At 41.3% G+C, this 17,602-nt stretch overlaps 1 protein-coding gene across 1 annotated transcript in view; it reads right to left on the bottom strand.

Moving 5' to 3' along the window:
• Positions 1 to 17,602, bottom strand: part of RRAS2 (related RAS viral (r-ras) oncogene homolog 2) — an 88,602-nt gene extending 71,000 nt beyond the window's left edge. The window contains exon 1 of the mRNA XM_008067938.2: positions 17,478 to 17,602. The gene's annotated coding sequence lies outside the window, so the exon portion shown is untranslated. The remainder of the gene's footprint in view (positions 1 to 17,477) is intronic.

Below are 17,602 nucleotides of genomic sequence, written 5' to 3'. Positions count from 1 at the left end.
ATGCCCAGCTCTATACACACACACACACACACACACACACACACACACACACACACACACACGTGTGTGTGTTTAGAGACAGGATCTCACTATGTTTCCCAGACTGGTCTCAAACCCTTGGCTTCAGGCAATCCTCCCGCCTTGGCCTCCCAGTGTTGGGATCACAGCATGAGCCACCACACTCACCTTCACTTTATACTTGTATCAAAACTTAATAATACAAACTCAAGGTTAAAATTAAGAAATTAGAAGATGTCAGTTTCATTAACCAGATACTAGCTACTTGTTTGGGGGACATCATTAATGTTTGGTGCCCTTTTCAGTGTGAATCACTTAACGTGTCCCATATAAATATTTCACAACAGCAACTTTAACTCTCAGCAACAACAAAAATATGACAAAGTTTAAATCTATTGCACATAATTTGTCTTGGCATCATTCTAATTTAAGATATTGATAGGAATCAAAATGAAGGGAAGTCATTAGTTACTAGGATCCACTTTAAGTGATAAAGTATAGAATATTAAAGAGGTTCTGTTAAAACAAAACAAAAAAAAGGAATGTGGAGTATTTTGTGACAGGCCAGTAGGACAGCTGGAATAAAGCTGCTGAAACAACAGCTGTGCACCATGTACTGTTCATCCAAAACCACAAACTAAAGTAACCCATGTCAGACAACTCCATTGGACCCATCAGCTCAGCCAATGGCTTCTTCCTGAAACACTCTGCTACAAAGAAACAGACACTAAATATATAATTTACAATGATTTGAGGAAGGAGAGAAAAATAAACACAACAGTGTGTGCCACCAATTATAATATCAAAAACTAATATTGCAATCTAGTAGTGTAACCAAAGACAAAGTTTCCCCTACTATTTTCCACACCTAAATTATGATCATAGAACCTCTCAGGCATCATAATGATAAGAAAATAATCTCAACGCTCAAAACTTAGTGAAGTCTGAATTACTAGGATGCAACCTAACCATTCCTACTCCATTCTTAACTTTTAAAAAGTATTTTATTTTAAAACACCTTGCAGTAGTTATCAGATTTTTTTTTCTTTTTTTCTTTTTTTTTTTTTTTTTTTTTTAGAGTCAGAATCTCACTTTGTTGCCCAGACTGAGTTTAATGGCTTAATCATGGCTCACCACAGTCTCAGCCTCCTGGGCTCAAGAAATCCTCCCACCTCAGCCTTCCAAGTAGCTGGGACTACAGGTATATGCCACCATACTCTGCTAATTTTTTTTGTATTTTGTTAGACATGTAGCTTCCTTATGTTGCCCAAGCTGATCACTAACTCTTGGGCTCAAGCAGTCCTCCCACCTTGGCCTCCCAAAGTACTGGGATTACAAACAGGAGCCACTGTACTCCACCTGATTATCAGAATTTTTTTTTTTGAGTTGGAGTCTCATTCTGTCGCCCAGGCTGGAGTTCAGTGGCACACCTCATGGCCACCCCAGCGTCGACCTGCTGGGCTCGGGCGATCATTCTGCCTCAGCCTTCCAAGTAGCTAGAACTATAGGCATGCATTACCACACCCGGCTAATTTTTTATGTATTGTGGAGATGAGGTCATGCCAAGTTGCCTGGGCTGTTCTCAAACCCATGAGCTCAGGCACCCTCACATCGGCCTCCCAAAGTGCTGGAATTACAGGCTGAGCCACCAAGCCCGGCCCCAGAAATTTTTAAGTCACTTGATAATTAAAAAGTAATGATGAGCCGGGCTCAGTGGCTCAACCTGTAATCCCATGCCTTTGGGAGGCTGAGATGAGTGGATTGCCTGAGCCTGCGGGTTCGAGATCCACCTGGGCAACTTGGCGAGACCTCATCTCTGCAATAAATCAAAAAATTAGCCGGGCGTGGTAGCGCTCGCCTGTAGTTCCAGCTACTTGGAAGGCTGAGGCGGAAGGATCGGAGCCCAGCAGGTCGAGGCTGCGGTGGCCGGGAGCGGCCACTGCACTCCAGTCTGGGCGACAGAGTGAGACTCCAACTCAAAAAAAAAAAAAAAAAAAGGTAATGATGGTGGAACAATGATAATGGATATAATCATGCTTTGCTGTTTTGTGTAACCATTTAAACCAAGTTGATGCCATGGAAAGTCCATGCCAATATCTGAAAATAATAATTCATGTAGTACTCAAGTTAGCTATTATAACCATTCACCTAAATGTCTGCAAGTCATATTAAATTATCACAGACGTAACCTTTGTTTTACATTTTATTTCCATTGTTATATTCCCAAAACCCACAAACCCTCTAACCTTAAACACACTTCTTTATTGGCCTAAGTATGATACACGCCTGTGCGTGCTTGTGCACAAGTATATACATGTGCAAGGCAATTTTCCTTACCTTATTTAGGTGACACTTCATTTCTGAGACAAAAGAGACAAAATTATGAATGTAATAGTCACATCTTTTCCACATGATTTTTTAAACAAATGTTAGATCTATCACAAAACTTCCTTTGCAGTTTTCCCTTCAGCTAACAAATTGCTGACTATTGATTGTAATGTCAACCGCACGCCACCACTTAACCAAAAGCAAGGCATTAGGAGAAACTCCATCGGGAAATAAGACAAAATAAGTAACTTTTAAGACTCAATTCTCAGACTGTTGTACATTTCTCCAGTCAGCATTTCCAGAGAGAAATTAAGAGAGAACTATCTTGCCTGGCTCGGTGGCTCAGCCTGTAATCTCGCGCCTTGGGAGGCCGAGGTGAGTGAATTGCCTGAGTCCGCGGGTTCAAGACCCACCTGGGCAACTTGGCAAGACCTCATCTCTACAATAAATCAAAAAATCAGCCAGGCGTGGTAGTACATGCCTGTAATTCCAGCTACTTGGAAGGTTGAGGCGGAAGGATCACCGGAGCCCAGCAGGTAGAGGCTGTGGTGGCCAGGAGCGGCCACTGCACTCCAGTCTGGGCAACAGAATGAGACTCCGACTCAAAAAGAGAACAACCTTCTCCAAAACTATTTTGGATAAAACTGAATGCTATTGATCAACTGCTGAAAATTCTAAAACTAAAGACTCAACTGTTCATGTGCCACATATGACCTTTTTTTTTTTTAAGTCAGGGTCTCACTCTATCACCCAGGCTGGAGTACAGTGGCATGGTCACAGCTCACCGCAGCCTCAACCTCCTGGGCTCAGGCACTCCTCTGGACTCAGTCTCCTAAGGAACTGAACTACAGGCATGTGCCACCATGTCCAGCTCATTTTTTTAATTTTTTGTAGAGATGAGTTCTCGCTATGTTGTCCAGGCAGATCTTGAACTCCTGGTCTCAAGCAACCCTCCCACCTGAGCCTCCCTAAGTACTGGGATTACAGATGTCAGCCACTGTACCCAGCTGATGATCTTTTTAAGTACAGAGAAATTCTGAAATCAAAATGAAAGCCAGTTATTTGTCTTCTTCAGTAACCAGCTGCTATGGAACTATAACAGATACAACTGACCTTTCCAAAGGCCTGTTTTTTCCCCCAATTATTTCCTACATCCCATTAAAGACCTTATACTAGCAATTAATAAGTATTAACAAATATTTTGCTATGTGCTTAGTTCTATGTATGTAAAAAAGGTATTCCTTGTCTATGAGTCTCAAAATCTAAATATGAAGAATGGGCTGGGCGCAGTAGCTCAAGCCTGTAATCCCAGCACTTTGGGAGGCCAAGGCGAGAGGACTACCTGAGTTCACGGGGTTCAAGACCAGCCCAGGCAACTTGGTCAGATCTCATCTCTACAATATAAAAAAATAAGCGAGGTGTGGTAGCGCGCACCTGTAGTTCCAGCTACTTGGAAGGCTGAGGCTGAAGGATCACCTAAGCCCAGCAGGCTGAGGCTGTGGTGGTTGTGAGCATGCCACTGCACTCCAGCCTGGGCAACAGAGTGAGTTTCCAGCTCAAAAAATAATAATAATAAAATATGTATGTATGTATACACACACACACACACACACACACATACACACACGTATATTTATATATGAATAATAAAAAGTACCAACAAATACACCTAATGAGCATACATTATGCAAAGCATTCCAAATAAAGTCCTCTACTAAAATACTTGTTCATATGCTAATATTTACAGGATTTAAAATAATGTCAAGACATGGAATCCCTAGTCTAGTTCAAAACTCTTATGTGAGTGCACACATACACAAACCCCTCTCCAGCATCTTCCACTTGCCTCACTGCACAAAGCTGAATCATAAGGATTTGAAAACTTGAAAATTATCCCTTTTAAACATCTCTAATTCTATAAAATTATACCTCTTAGCCAAAAGTTCAGATTTGGCTGAATATCTTAGAGGGCTTGACAGAATTTTGTAATTGTTGAAATTCTGCTAGTGGATCAAGAAATTGAAGCTCCCCAGTGTCAACTTGTTCTTCAGCATCAAAATAATATGGAAATCTCACTACAGCAAGGCAATTCTGAGATAACCAGTTCTTCACCTTCAGTGCCAAGAACAGCTAAGAAAGGCAACTCTACCCAGATCAAGAAAAAGAAAAAATATATATTATTCTTTATTCTAAAGAAAAATCACTCCCTGGAAGAAGCTATTTCAAGCTTTAGAAAAATAAGTTTTGTGGCCTTAAGTCAAAAGAACAAGCTGGGTGCAGTGGCTCACGCCTTTAATCCCAGCACTTTGGGAGGCAAGAGGACTGCCTCAGCTCAAGGGTTTGAGAACTGCCTGGGCAACTTGGCAAGACCTCATCTCTACAATAAATCAAAAAATTAGTCGGGCATGGTGGTGTATGCCTGTAGTTCCAGCTACTTGGAAGGCTGAGGTGGAAGGACTGCCTGAGCCCAGCAGGCCAAGGCTGCAAAGGCTATGAGCATACCACTGCACTCCAGCCTGGGCGACAGAGTGATAGTACAACTCAAAAAAAAAAGAAAGAAAAGAAAAGAAAATAGAACATTACCATTGCTTAGTATCAGACCGAGAAATCAGGGGAATTAAATATGCTTGGGAGACAGTAACTATAGGTGATATCCAGAAAATTTAATCAGGAAAGCTCCACAGAAAGCAAATTTGACAAATCTTTCCTAAAATAGAGAAGATCTTGTCCTTTTCACTGGTTTAAAATAATACGATATAGAGCTTACAGAAAATCAATGTACAAATAACAGGTATTTCAGAATTTAATTGAGAAAATGAGTAAAAAATGGAGAAGAAAGTCTTCCCAGACCGGAGAGTAAGTATTTCATCATTTCCCTGAGAAAACCAGTGAACAGAGAAAAACTTCTAGTCATATCCTGATAAATGTTTCCATTTCCAATGATAAGAGAATGCTGCAAGAATACAACAGAGTCATTTGTGCAAAATAGAAATGTGAGGCCAACCAGATAAAGAGGATAAATAAAGCAATACTTTCACTGTTTTAATATTAAAAAGCTGGGACCCAATAATTTTACATCAAGCCAAATCATTTATCATGCAAAAGTAAATATAATCTTAGATATATTTTCAGTAAAAGTACTTGAAGTGTTCTGTAAATCACAAAATAATAACTACCTGTACAACATGGTAACTATAGTTAATAGCAATATATATGCTACTACATAATGCATACTAGCTATAGTCATTCCACAATGTATACATGCTTCAAATCATCACACTAGACACAATAAAGACATACAACTTTATCTGTCAGTTTAAAAGTAAAACGTTAAGGCTAAATAATGAATTAAAACTAGCTGTTAGCTGGACTCGGTGGCTCAGCCTGTAATCTACCGCGCCTTGGGGGGCTGAGGTGAGTGGATTGCCTGAGCCCACGGGTTCAAGACCCGCCTGGGCAACTTGGCAAGACCTCATCTCTACTATAAATCCAAAAAAAAAAAAAATTAGCCAGGTGTGGTAGCTCGCACCTGTAGTTCCAGCTACTTGGAAGGCTGAGGCGGAAGGATCGCCAGAGCCCAGCAGGTCAAGGCTGCGGTGGCCAAGAGCAGCCACTGCACTCCAGTCTGGGCGAGAGTGAGACTCCAACACACACACACACACACACACACACACACAAATTGCTGTTGATGAGAACTGTTTGTAAGCGCTAAAACCAGGTAGGATGATAGAAATATCAAATTAAATCAATAACCCTTAAAAACAAAGGTTTTTTTGCTTGTTTGTTTTGAGTCAGGGTCTAATTGCCACCCAGGCTGGAATGCAGTGACATGGCCATGGTTCACCACAGCTTGAAACTCCCAGGCTCAAGTGACTTTCTCGCTTCAGCCTCCTGAGTAGCTGGGGCTGCAAATGCACACCACCACACCTGGCTAATTTTTTGATTTTTTGTAAAGATAAAGTCTTACTATGTTGCCTTTGGTCTCAAAATCCTGGGCTCAAGCATTCCTCCTACCTGAGACCTCCAAAGAGCTGGGATTTTAGGTGTGAGTCACTACGCCCTGTTGGATGACAAAAAAATGAATACCAATGAGTATTATTAACTTTTGCAATTATAATACCAAAATAGAATGCAAATAGCAAAAAAAAAAAAAAAAAAAAAAAAACTTTTCTTTTTTTGAGTTGGAGTCTCACTCTGTCGCCCAGGCTGGAGTGCAGTGGCACACTCACAGCCACCACGGCCAACACAGCCTCGATCTGCTGAGCTCAGACGATCCTTCTGCCTCAGTCTTCCAAGTACCTGGGAACACAGGCATGCACCACCATACTCGGGCTCATTTTTTTTATTTATTGTAGAGAGGAGGTCTCACCAAGTTGTCCAGGCTGGGAAAAAAACTTTTTAAAATACTGTATCTCACACACTTTGGGTTGTTTTAAATAAAGACAATACATTTATGAAAGAAATAGGGGTCGGGCGTGGTGGCTCAAGCCTGTAATCCCAGAACTTTGGGAGGCCAAGGCGAGAGGATTGCCTGAACCCGCGGGTCCAAGACCAGCATGGGCAACATGGTGAGACCTCGTCTCAACAATAAATCAAAAAATTAGCCGGGTGTGGCAGCATGCACTTGTAGTTCCAACTACTTGGAAGGCTGAGGCAGAAGGATCCCCTGAGCCCAGCAGGTTGAGGCTATGGTGGCCATGAGCATGCCCCTGCAATCGAGCCTGGGCAACAGAATGAGACTCCAACTCAAAAAATAATAATTAAAATTAAAGTAAAATTAAAAGAAACACAAAGAGAGAGAGAGAAAAAGAATACATTATTATAGCAAAAGACACACTTGGTACAAAGGGAGGAAGTTATTATGCTAACTAAAGAATAGTTTCATAGCCAAAACCTGTACTGGCCTAATCTAAATGTATCACCCTTTCCCTCCCAAGACATCTGGTTACAAAATTGAGAAGAGATTTTGTTTTCTAAACAGAGAGAAAGCTGGTCCCCTTTATGTTCTACTTTGTTCCTTTAGGCTTAATTTCATTCAGTGTCTAGCTAGGGTGAATATAAAGAGAGATCTTGTTAGCATAATTGAGTAAAACAAGCTCTGCTCATACTATTACCCAAAGCAACATCAAAGATGTTAACTTTGACCACATGGGCAAGGTGGTGTCAGTCGAGTTTTTCCCTTATAAAGTTACTGTTTCACCCTTGATAACTAGTAACAACTTGTAGAAACATACTTTGAGACTATGTTAACATCCAGCTACTCTCAAACTTTCACCTACTAGTCTTAAGATCCACTTATAATTCTTACTTGAATCAATTGTTATGATTTTCAAAAGGTGATTTTCTAATTCCACCCTTTCCTCTATGCGCATTCATTTGTCAGAATTCTACATTAAGAACTTCTCCTCAGCCGGTTCGGTAGCTCAGCCTGTAATCCCACATTTTGGGAGGCTGAGGTGAGTGGATTGCCTGAGCCCACGGGTTCGAGACCCGCCTGGGGAGCTTGGCAAGACCTCATCTCTACAATAAATCAAAAAATTAGCCCAGTGTGGTAGCACGTGCCTGTAGTTTCAGCTACTTGGAAGGCAGAGGTGGAAGGGTCGCCAGAGCCCAGTAGGTAGAGGCTGCGGTGGCCGGGAGCATGCCCCTGCACTCCAGTCTGGGCGATGGAGTGAGACTCCAACTCAACCATTTATCACAGATCTTTATTCTACTTATTGGCAATAAGCAAGTATTGTCTTACTTATTATTTTGATGATTAAACGGTCCCAGAGTTTGTCAATGGGTGTTTTTCCAGGTTGGCTCCTGTGTCTCTGAGATGTAACCTATCATTTTGTTTTTTAACACTTCCCTCATTTTATGACATTACAAGATGCACTAAGCTCTTTTTTCCTTCCCCCACCCTCACATCAGTCATTTCTCAAAGGTTCTTTCCAGTAAAGAATGGTATTTAAGCCAGGCTCAGTGGCTCAGCCTGTAATTCCAGCACTTTGGGAGGCTGAGGTAAGTGGACTACCTGACCCCGCGGATTCAAGACCCACCTGGACAACTTGGCAAGACCTCATCTCTACAATAAATCAAAAATTAGCTGGGCATGGTAGCGCGTGCCTGTGATTCCAGCTACCTGGAAGGCTGAGGCAGAAGGATTGCCAGAGCCCAGCAGGTTGAGGCTGTGGTGGCCAGGAGCATGCCACTGCACTCCAGTCTGGGTGACAGAGTGAGACTCCAACTCAAAAAAAACAAACAAAAAAAAAAAGAATGGTATTTAGACTCTACCCTGGGCAACAGAGTGAGATTCCACCTAAAAAAAAAAAAAAAAATTAAGAATGGTATTTAGAAACCAAGATCTGGTGCTAGATGATCTCATTGCTAAAGGGGTGTTACACAGATGTATGCACAAATATCTACACATCTATTTCTGTATCTATACTTGTGAAACCATGAATTTATGCCACTGTCTTCAATTCCAACCAAACATCAGAGCTCATTCTAACCTTTGCCCTTTCCACATTTGTTAACTTCTTTCACCAACAGTAAGAAACTAGCTCACAGCCAGGCTCGGTGGCTCAGCCTATAATCCCGCGCCTTTGGGAGGCCGAGGTGAGTGGATTGCCTGAGCCTTGTGGGTTCGAGACCTGCCTGGGCAGCGAGACCTCATCTCTACAATAAATCAAAAAATCAGCCGGGCGTGGTAGCGCATGCCTGTAATTCCGGCTACTTGGAAGGCTGAGGTGGAAGGATTGCCGGAGCCCAGCAGGTCGAGGTTGTGGTGGCCGGAAGCGGTCACTGCACTCTGGTCTGGGCGACAGAGTGAGACTCCAACTCAAAAAAAAAAAAGAAACTAGCTCACATTTTCCACAATATATTTACTTACTTGCCTAATCTTAGTATAGACAATTGCTTCAAAATTGCAAACCCATGCCTCAATGACAAAAACAAAAACAAAACCCATTAACTAGAGCTCAGTATATGTTTCAAGTTCTTTTTGTCTTTATCTGGAGATACAGTCCAAACACTGGGTTCAAAAGTTACCTAAATTAGTTGTTTTTTACCTCTTCAGCGTAGTTATATTATTCCTTGGAAATAAGGTTCAGTTCATTTGTTTCTGTTTATATTCCACCTTAGGTTTGTTTTTTATTTTTTTCATCATTTGATTTTACTGGTGTCTGCTGTTTACATACTCTGTATGTGAAATGCTAACATGGTTCCAAAAATCAGAAAGGAATCCTCAGAAGAGTCACCACCTCCACACCAATCCTTCCACCTCATCCCTACCCATCCTCTCCAGGCTATCAGTCTCTAATTTATCTTTATTCTGCTTTATTTTTTGCCCCAATGAACAAACACATATATATTTTCCCTTCCTTCTTACACAAAAGGTAGTATACTATACATGCAGTAGATACTTTGCACTGATGCTACAGTTTGGTTTGTTTGACGACTCCAACTCTCAAGTTGAAATCTGATCCCCTAAATTGAGGCAGGGCTTAAATCCCTCATGAATAGATTAAAGCCCTCCCTAGGAAGGTATGAGTGCGTTCTCACTCATTAGTTCCAAGAGTGCGGCGCCAACACTTACCCTCTTGTCTCCTCTCTTAATGTGTCCCTTCTCCTGCTGCCATGAGTGGAAGCAGCCTGAAACCTTTAGAGGAAGCCATGCTCCTGGTACAGCCTACAGAGCCATGAGCCAAATAGGCCTCTTCCCTAAAAATTCCCCAGCCTCGGGTATTCCTTCCTAGCGACACAAAGACAACTGAACAACATATACTAGAAAGCACTCCATATCAGCTTATCAAGCCATTTCTCATTCTTCTTTATAACGCTCCATTGGGCTCTTCTACCATGTAGGTTGCTTCTAATTTTTGTAATTATAAACAATGTTGTAAACTTGTGCGTGTGTCTTTTCAAATTGTTGGAAGTGTATCTTCAGGATAAATTCCTAGATTTGGGATTGTGGAATCAAAAATAATATCCTAAGAATATAACATTTCTGTGTTCTTGCCCCCCCCAAAAATATTCATAACCTGAATCTAATCATGAAGAAACATCAGTCAAACCCCAAATTGAGGAAACTACAAATAAGTAATTTGAACTCTTTAAAAATGTCAGTGTTGGCGGGGAACAGTGGCTCATGCATGTAATTACAGCACTTTGAGAAGTCAAGGTGAGAGGACTGCTTGATGCCAGGAGTTTGTGGCCAACCCAGGCAACACAGTGAGACCCCATCTCTACAAAAAAATTGAACGGGCATGGTGACACATGCATGTATACCCAGTTACTTGGAAGGCTGAGACAGAAGGATCACCTGACCCCAGGAGGTTGAGGCTGTGGTGAACCATGATAGTGCCACTACACTCCAGCTGAGTAACAGATCCTGATTCCAAAAAAATGTCAATGTCAATGTCTATGTCATAAAGCACAGAGTCTAAAGAACTGCTCCAAAGTGGAAACAGAATGAATTGTATAATCTGAGATTTTATTTCGCTACTGGGCATTATTGGGACAACTGGCAAAATTCAAACAAATTCTATAGGTCAGATAATAGTAATATATCAATGTTAACTTCTAAGTTTGGTTAGTATACTATGTTTATGTAAGAAAATCTTTTGGTTTTAGGAAATATACAAAGAGGTATTTAACAATAAGGGGGGTATTACGTCTTTAACTTACACTTAAATGATTCATAAAAACTGTATATATTAGAGGGAACAAAGCTGATATGGTAAAATGTTAGTATTTGGGAAACCCGGGAAAAGGCAACATTGACACTCATATTCATACTACTGGTTTTGGAGTGGGGGGGTTGTTTGGTTTTTTTTTTGGTTTTGGGGTTTGTTTTTTGCCTTGTGTTTTTTTTTTGTTTTTTTTTTTTTGAGTCAAGGTCTCACTCTGTTGTCCAGGTGGGAGTGCAGTGGCACATTCACAGCTACCACAGCCTCGACCGGCTGGGCTCAGGCAATCCTTCTGCCTCAGCCTTCCAAGTAGCTAGAACTACAGGCTTGCTCCACCACACTCAACTAGTTTTCCAATTTACTGTAGAGCTGAGGTCTCATCAAGTTACCTAGACTGGTCCTCAACCCATGGGCTCAGACAATCACCAGCACAAGCCACCATGCCCAGCCCATACGTCTAGTACTGAACACTTACCTACATATATATATAAAGAGCTCTCTTCTAGGAAAAAAAAAAAAATCACCATTATGAGATGACAGTAAGTTAGATGGCAATACTGAACTACTAACATATACCAACAATAAATTGACTATAATATCTTTAAACTATTTTAATGCTGTTTAATGCTATGTAACCAATAATCACACAGCTTTTATAAAAATTCTAAATATAAAAATAACTTACAAGATATTAAGGAATTCAGTCTAATTATATCCCCAGTAGCACAATTTAAGATAATTTATACTTCTTTGCATTTTTGAAATCCAAAATTTTTTTTGGCAAAACAGAAACAAATCAAGACCGGGTGTGGTGGCTCAAATCTACAATTCCAGCACTTTGGGAGGCCGAGGCAAGAGGATTGCCTGAGCCCAGCAGTTTGCGGCACACAACTCAACTCAAATAAATAAATAAAAGGCCTCCCAAGGACAGTAGTTTAAACTAGGTTTCAATCCCAAACAGACCTAGCAGCTCTGTCCAAAGTAACTCAAGATCAAGGCCTCTCAAAGAGATTCAATGATTAACTCCCCACTGTCTACATACAACAAAGTGAAAAGTCTACTCATTATCACATTCAAAAAGGAAGGCACAATGGAACTAACACCCTAAAGACCATCTTCCCCTACCAAAGGAAAAAAAAAGAAAATATTCTCAGGTGGCATCGCAAATTCCACCTCAATTTTATGAGGCCAATTTTAATCTGAAAAAGAAGTCTCTAAAACATTTTTTAAAATACTGCTTTAAGAAAATCTTCTTTTCCCGTTCCCTTCCCAATTTAAAGTTAACAATGTATTTTCCAAGCTGAATTAAACAGACATTCATTCAAAGTTTAGGTAAGGCCATGACATATCAGCAGTACAGGTGAATTTTTTTTTTTTTTGAGTTGGAGTCTCACTCTGTCACCCAGACACCTCGACCTGCTGGGCTCCGGCAATCCTTCCTCCTCAGCCTTCCAAGTAGCTGGAACTATAGGAGTGCAATACCACGCCCGGCTAATTGTTGCTTTATTGTAGAGATGAGGTCTCGCCAAGTTGCCCAGGAGAGCCTCGAACCCGCGGGCTCAGGCAATCCACCTCACCTCAGCCTCCCAAAGCGCTGGTATTACAGGCTGAGCCACCGACCCTGGCCTAATTTTGTTATTTATTGTAGAGATGAGGTCTCGCCAAGTTGCCCACGCTGGTCTCCAACCTGCAGGCTCAGGGAATCTATTCGCCTTGGCCTCCCAAGGTGCTGGGATTACAGGCTGAGCCACTGAGCCCGGTCACAGGTGAATTTAAATCCCATCCAAGTAGACAGTAGACAGTCATCTACCAAGGGAAAGCAGCATTCTTCACTAACTCAACAGAAGGGTTCTCACTGAACTATTACAAATTTCCCATCCCAAAACAGAGACACACAGAGGACCAAACACCTAAGAAGTTTTAAGTCAGGTTAGAAATTTCTTCCGCATCCCCACTAACCAAAGCAGTCATGCTCTAAAAGAATATTCTTTCCAGAGTGTATGGAATCTAGGAATTGCCTGCAGGACCATTTCAACTTTTACTCAAACAAGAAAATCTCTAGTATGTACCACTTTTGGGGGTGGATGTCCTAGTTTCAGGGCCAACAATTCATTTGTAAATTAACATGAACAATTTCAATACTAATAATTCATTTGTAAATTAATGTTTAACAATAATTTGCACACTAAAAATAAATCTAGAGTACAGAGTTTCAAAATCACAGATAAAAGTTAACAGTTTTAGTAATTTCTAATTACAGGAAAGAATTTCCAAGATGTAGCAATGCAACAGCTATTCAGGAATTTAAAGTTCCAACCTTCACACGTGGATCAATTAACTATTAACACAAATCTCTTGAAATCTCTTCTAGGATCTCTGCCCCAGGAAAAAACAATGCAAAAGCACTCAGCAAAAGACAAACTCTAAGTAAAAAATAATATCTAGTCCAGACTAACAGGTTTTAAGACTGACTAAAATTCAAGATGTAAGAAGTCAGCTAAATCCTAATCACCTCAAAATGTGAGAAACTGTTGAATAAAAAGTTAAGATGCAAAAAAAAAAAAAAAAACCCAGAAACTGGAAAATTATATCTCCTTAAATGTGTAAAATCATGTATGGTCCCTTCTTATAGTTACTAGGTAAAGCATTAACCCAAAACCCCAATGATTACTCCATTACTTCTTAAAATCAACTCCCAACTGATAAAAAGAAATTTCCCCAACTCATCCATCACCTGAACACCATACAGAAGTGAGGAAGGACGTATCGAGTTGGTGCAGGAGGAGAGGGTGAAAACCTAAAATAAGAGACCAGATTATATGTCAAGGAAAAATGAACAGATTACAAATTTTGTTTTGGAGGAACACCAAGATACAGTACTAATAGCAGCAAATAAAATGAGATAACAATTATTATTAACTCACTCTGTAGATGGCACTGTACTGAATGATGTGCATGCATTGTTTTATTTACTGCAAAAACCCAAAGGGTGCTATTATTATTCTCCCTTCTCAAATGAGGAAACTGTGGCTTAGAGAACCTAAGAAACTCGACCAAAGACACAAAGTTAGTTAAATGTGTAAAAAAGAATTCTAGAATTTCAAAGATTCAGAGATCTGTTCAACCAAACCCAACATGTCATGGAGAAGAAAACAAAAGTCCTGAAGAGATTAAGGGCAATTAAGAGACAAACCAAGCCGGCTCAGTGGCTCAGCCTGTAATCCCAGCACTTTGGGAGGCTGAGGTGAGTGGATTGCATGAGCCCGTGGATTCGAGCCCCGCCTGGGCAACTTGGCAAGACCTCATCTCTACAATAAATCAAAAATTAGCTGGGCATGGTAGCGCGTGCCTGTACTTCCAGCTACTTGGAAGGCTGAGGTGGAAAGATCGCCAAGAGCGGCCACTGCACTCCAGTCTGGGTGACAGAGTGAGACTCCAACTTAAAAAAAAAGAGAGAGACTACCAGAGTCACCTGGGTAGGGAGATCCGGACCCCAGCTATACAACTGTCACTCCTGTCCACTCCGTGCAATGTTGAAGTCATTTCCTAACCAGTTTATTCATCATTTAGGTGTTCAGTTTACAAACAGAGCTTGAAACATTTTTCAAAAAAACCATGAGCAACAGAAACAAGGTTATGTACACACATATACTCTTAATAACAAAATACTTTACATTTTTATCACCACTGTTTTATTATGTGTTACATTCATTTTTAAGGAGAGAAAAGTACCTCAATTTAATTACCCTAATTTTCTAATTTTGCAGTCCTTCTTATGCATAGAAGGTAACAACTAAATCTAAGGTCAAAGAGAGTGAGGGTCAAAGGCATTGTTTTTAAATTATCCATTCCCAAATCTGTCTATTATATTTATTGTATTTTTTTATGCTTAAGATCACAAAATAGAAAAAACAGTGTGATATTTCAGGAGTCTTAAAAAAAATGAATAAGACCAGCTTGTGCCATCCTAATCTCCTGCAGAGAGCTGACTTCTGCCTGTTAAAGTGATTGTTCTGGGGCCGGGTGTAGGGGCTCAAGTCTGTAATCCCAGCACTTTGAGAAGCCTAGGCAAGAGAATTGCCTGAGCCCAGAGGTTCGAGACCAGCCTGTGCAATTTGGTGAGACCCCATCTCTACAATAAATCAAAAAATAAGCCAGGCGTGGTAGCATGCGCCTGTAGTTCTAGCTACTTCGAAGGCTGAGGCAGAAGGATTGCATGAGCCCAGCAGGTTGATGACGCTGGGGTGGTGGTGAGCATGCCACTGCACTCCAGCCTGGGCGACAGAGTGGGACTCCAACTCAAAAAAAAAAAAGTGATTATTCTGCTGGGTCCTCTCCCTCCAGTTACTACTGCTTCACACTCAGTGAAATGAATGTTACATTTCTAAGAGTCTGACAATAAATAGCTGCTCCATTAAGTGTAGATATAAACAGTCACTTTAGCTCCATAATCTAATTAATATGATAATGTGTGCAGCTTTACTAAGTACTGGACTAGACATTGTTCTAAGCTCCAGCCATGTTAACTCGTTTAATTTTCACAGCTGTATGTATGTGGTCCACTGTATTTCCCCAGCTTACTGCTGGGAAAAACTGAAGTATAGAGAGGTTAAGTGACTTGCCTATTACATATCCAGCAAGTGGCAGAGCCAAGACTCCATCCAGGTAGTCTCGTTTCTGCCTCTCCAAAAAGACTCCTCAACCTCAGAGCTATGTTCTTCCCTCTCACTGGCCCCAAGTAGCCTATCAATCCTATTCTGCCTCCTCCCTCCAAACTAGTGTATGACTCCCTCATACTCACATATGACATTTCCACTCTCCTGATCACCAAGCCTGCAGAGAGCTTTTATCAATCCTTCCCACCCTGACTGTTCCAGGACTGCATTCCCCTTGCACTTAAACGTGTTACAGGACTGTTCACACGTACACTGATAATAGCTATCATTAGCTGAGTGCACACCACACACTAGATACAAGGCTACAATCTTTCTCATAATGTAAAATGTATAAATGTAATAAGACCCATTTTACTGACAAGAGCACTGAGACTCAGAGAGGCTGAGTATTTTGGGAAGGTCTCACAGCCAACAAACGACAGCTTTAAAAAACACACAGTCAAGTCTCTATGATTCAAAGTTCATACTTCATGTGTATACAGGTCTTTCTCATGCATGCCTGCTCGCATTACTTTTTTGGTACTGTACTATTCATAAAGGAGATATTTCTTTAACAAATGAATTCTAGAAAATCATTAGGAAGACAGAGATTATCATTATGTTAATGGCTTCTGATACTACTACCCAGAAACAAAAAGGTCCAACACCTTAATTAAATAATTAACTCAGGATTAATACATTCAGATGGCCCCCTTCTAAAAGCAAAAAACCACAAATATCTGTGGTTCAAATATTTCAGGTAATGCCATTTACCACCAATACTGAAACCCAGGATTATTCTCTCACTCCTTGATCCACCCCACCCCCACGTTAACCCAGACTAGTCCCCCAAGAAAGGGTTAACTACAAATTGTTTTACTTTGCCATCAGTTAAAGTCTCTCTCAGCCCTAGAGAAATAGGAATCTGACAGCCTCCCTGATTCTGCAGCTAGCTAAACTTAAACCAATCTCACCTCTTACTCAGTGTGATTTTTTTGTGTGTGTAACCCACGAAAGAGCATACTGTAAATGCTCATTAAATAAACATCCTCTCTTCCTGGATAAAAAGGTTTTAGCAGCAGTAATCCCACGGAATATTACAGCAGCAATTATTGTTCATTTACTCAACGTGAAAGGTGACGATCACATTTATGTTACAGTACTCAGTTTGATGTCACTATAAACATTAAGTGAACTGAAATAAGCTACTTAAGAATTCCAGTTAATGACATACGGGTGAAACGGAAACCAGAAAAAATATTTCACCGTCAGTTACTCCAGATACGTGAAAATACCTTTGTTGCCTGTTACATCAGGGTACCTTCGTTCTCACCCAGTCGATTCCACGTCTTTTAGGACTGACAAAAGCACAAAAGCATCATCTGGGTTTTTTGTTGTTATTGTTTTTTAATCCCAACAAAGATCACTCAACCCTCTCACCAAAAGCAAATTCTAAGAACGAAGAATTTCACCTCCCTTTTCTGTACCGCAACCCCTGACTTTCCGCCTCGAACCACCAAGGAAGGGTGGGGGTGGGGTGAGGGAGAGAGCGGTTCGAACACGGAACGCACGACTGGGTCATCATCTCCCGGCCTGGCCCATCCCTTACTTCACCTTGGCACGGCAAGAAGCAGGAAGGCACCAGGAATTCCTAGGAAATGGTCTCGCCCCTAAGGGAGAACATGTTTAACTTCCTCGAAGCCACCATTTCCCTGGGGCATTCTCACACACGCCCACCCGGACCTCTGACCTAAGAGATCACTTATAAGAAAAGCAGAGACACACACAAAGAAATACACGCCGCTCCAAGAGGGCAGCTCCGGCTCGGGCGGCGCGGAGGAGCCTGGAGACCACGCGGAGCCGCGGCCAAGTTGCCACCGCGCTCGCTCGCACCGACGGTGCAGGAGGAAAAGCAGCGCGCGCGGCTCC

The sequence above is a fragment of the Carlito syrichta genome, unplaced genomic scaffold (genome assembly GCF_000164805.1).
Source record: "Carlito syrichta isolate Samal-C Ts95f unplaced genomic scaffold, Tarsius_syrichta-2.0.1 Scaffold309824, whole genome shotgun sequence".
Lineage (NCBI taxonomy): Eukaryota > Metazoa > Chordata > Mammalia > Primates > Tarsiidae > Carlito > Carlito syrichta.
Note: the sequence above shows the minus strand (reverse complement) of the source record. Positions and strands in the feature narration are given on the sequence as shown.